The sequence below is a fragment of the Balaenoptera ricei genome, chromosome 8, assembly GCF_028023285.1.
Source record: "Balaenoptera ricei isolate mBalRic1 chromosome 8, mBalRic1.hap2, whole genome shotgun sequence".
Classification (NCBI taxonomy): Eukaryota; Metazoa; Chordata; class Mammalia; order Artiodactyla; family Balaenopteridae; genus Balaenoptera; species Balaenoptera ricei.
In genome coordinates this window covers 28198575-28201656 of record NC_082646.1, presented here as the reverse complement: position 1 = coordinate 28201656, position 3082 = coordinate 28198575, and the positions used below count along the sequence as shown (strand labels likewise).

At 65.0% G+C, this 3082-nt stretch overlaps 1 pseudogene; it reads right to left on the bottom strand.

The window, feature by feature from the left end:
• Positions 1-2007: 2007 nt before the first annotated feature.
• On the bottom strand, positions 2008-2866 carry LOC132369671 (GTPase HRas-like; annotated as a pseudogene).
• Positions 2867-3082: the final 216 nt, after the last annotated feature.

Below are 3082 nucleotides of genomic sequence, written 5' to 3'. Positions count from 1 at the left end.
AGGACAGCCCTCAGGATTGGCTGTGGCCACGGCGATGGAACTCCCTCCCAAACCTTCCAGTGAACCATGAGGCCACAGGCACGTGGCCCCCGGACATCAACTCTGAGCTGGAAGGCTGGGTCCCTTCCCCTGCAGCACCTGGACAGGCCACCCCCAGGGCCGCACGACAGGCCTGGCCCTGCAACCCCAGTGAGACCCCTGCCACCGGCTCTGCCCAGCCTGCTGAAGACAGCACCGCCAGGCCCAGGACGCTCCTCCTGCCCTGTGGCAACTGCAGCCAGCACCCCTCCCGGGCCAGTGACCAGCATGGCCACAATGGAGCCGGGACAGCGCCCCAAGAGCTGCCCCAAGGCCACGCACGTGCCTACAACCCCCTGACATTTGTGTCCTCAGAGAAGCTGGACACGCAGGGGCCTCCAGAAGACAAGGTGACTGTGAGCACAGTGACCCCAAGGCCCCGGGAATCCAGCGACACGCCCTGCTGCTTCATGCTGGCCTTCCTGGAGGACGGTGTCCCCCTTGCACAGCACAAGTCCCTGACCCAGAAAGGCTTGGCCTGGCCTGAATTTGGGCCCCGGGGGTGCAGGCGCGCCATGAGCACACCCCCAGCCAGGATGATGACTAAAGGGGCCGCCCTGGCCAGTCCAGAATTCTGGCCCAAGGCCAGGCGGGCCCTCTCGGAGCCGCATGTGGCCAGCTGGGGCCTGGACGTTCCCCACAAAGACACTTCAGTGACCTGAGGTGGCTCTGGGAGCCACAGGCCACCTCCACTGAGGGGTGGCAGGGGCAGGTGGGCCGACCGCACCCCCATACACATAAGGAGGCAGGCCTGGCCCGATACCAGAGCCCACACAGCCACCTGGGCCCCCGCGAGGCACAACAGGGGGCGCTTCTGGGCGGGCTGGGCCCAACAGGCTGCACCCTTGCCTTTGCCAAAGTCAGTTACTGCCTTTCAGGGTCCCCAAAACTCAGGAGATACGACCCCACCTGGAGTCCAAATGAGCTCCCTGCCCCTGAGCCCTTCCCTATGAAAGCCTCCCTCCCAGGGGAAGGGACAGCCTTTGTCTCAGTTTCCCCCTTTGCTGGTTGAAGGTGAATAAAGTTTCGTGTGTTAAGTGCTAGACTGGCCCGTTCTTGCAGCACCCAGAGGTCTCTGCAGGACGCCCCCGGGGCCCCCAGAGGCAGAGGGGCCGCCAGCTGGACGAAGCTGAGGTTCCCACATGCCTCCTGGGGGGCCACATGCACAACAGCCTCCCGGACTCAGCCAAACACCAGGGTCAAGCCCATCAAGTAATTTACAGTGACCAGCATGTGCCCAGTGGACCAGTATGGGGCTGAAGAGAGCGATAGCTGGGGGGCCAGTGACATCAGTTCACGACAGTCTGTGCAGAGCGTCCCGGCAGACTTATGGTCCCCCTGTCCACCTACCTGGGCTGGCCGGGCTCCGGCAGCGGCACTTCCTTCCCTGCATCTTCCCTGCTTGTGCCTCTTCCATGCCTGTCGCCTGTGCCTCAGTCAGGAGAGAAGGCACCTGCAGCTCAGGCAGCCCAGGCCGCCCCCTCAGGCGGGCGGGCCGGCTCAGCTTGCTCGCCTTGTGCTGCCGGCTCTTGCGCACCAGCTTGGAGAAGGCATCCTCAACACCCTGGGAAGATGGGGCCGGCTCACTGGGGGGCCACAGCCTTGGCCTCACCTGGAACCCCAACCCCTTCCCCACCCCGGCCCACGAATGGGGAGCCGGGACCTGCTTGTCTTGAGCTCCAGGCCCACTCTGTGGGGGGCCTGACCTCAGCAACTCCCCCATGACCTCCTGGGGGGTTGGGCCGATTGGGACCACTTGCTGCTCTGGGGGTACAGGCCCCGGGGCCCCAGGGTCACCGGTCCAGCCTGGTCAGGGCAGCTCTCTCCGGGAACCTCCACATCCCCCGGGAGCTGTGTGAGCCCAGACTCGGACCCTGGCCTGCCTCACTGCCCTGACGTCAGGGAAGACTTAGCACAAGAGGCTGCTGGTCACGGGGGTCCCAGAGGGTCCCAGAGGGTCCTGGAGCTGTAGCCAGAGCCAGAGAGGCTGCCCTGCGTCAAGGGAGAGGGGGCAGTGGGAGCTGCTCCTGGGCGGGGCAGGGTGTAGCTCCTGCTCACCTGGCACTTCTTGGCTGAAGTCTCCACGTAGGGGATGCCATAGCTGCGGGCCAGGTCCTGGGTCTGCCGACACTCCACAGTACACGTGGCCAGGTCTCACTTGTTCCCCACCAGCACCCTGGGCATGTCGTCCGATTCCTTCACCCACTCGATCTGCTCCCTGCAAGGGGGAAGGCGTGAGCCGGCCGGTGGGCTGCGGGCTCGGCTGCACCCAGGACACGCAGAGAGCGGATGGGAGGCCCCCGAGTGTTGCCGGGCAGCTCACCTGTACTAGTGGATGTCCTCGAAGGATTTGGCCCTTGAAGGACTTGGCGTGGTTGATGGCAAACAGAGGAAGCCCTCCTGGGTGCGCATGTGCTGGGTCCGCATGTTGCTCTACTCCTCCCGGCCCACTGTGTCCAGGATGCCTGGCAGGCACATCTCCCCATCGATGACCACTTGCTTCCGGTGGGAGTCCTGGGGAGGACACTGCTTAGAGACAGCCGGCCCTCCATGGATGGGACCCTCCCTCGCTCCTCTCGTGCCCCCCAGGACCAATGACAAGGAGACCCCTCCTGCAGAGCGGGTGGGAGACAAGCCCGTGTCAGGAGCGGGACTGTGGACGGAAGCCGGGCCGGCTCACCTCTATGGTGGGATGGTACTCATCCACAAAGTGGTTCTGGATGAGCTGGATGGTCAGGGCACTCTTCCCCGCGCCTCTGGCACCCACCACGAGCTTATACTCCGTCATCAGTCCTCAAGGGACCACAGCACAAGGCACTGAAGTGGTCTCCTGTCCCACCCGCCAAGGAAGCCTCACACAGCACGGCCAGACCACGCAGGGCACGCCCACTGAGCTCCCTGGGCCAGCCTGCCCAGGCCCGGCCTGCCTCTGTGCCCAGACACCCAGGTAACAGGGGCCCCAGCCAGAAGGGTGGACCAGACGCTCACCTGTGACACCTCCAGC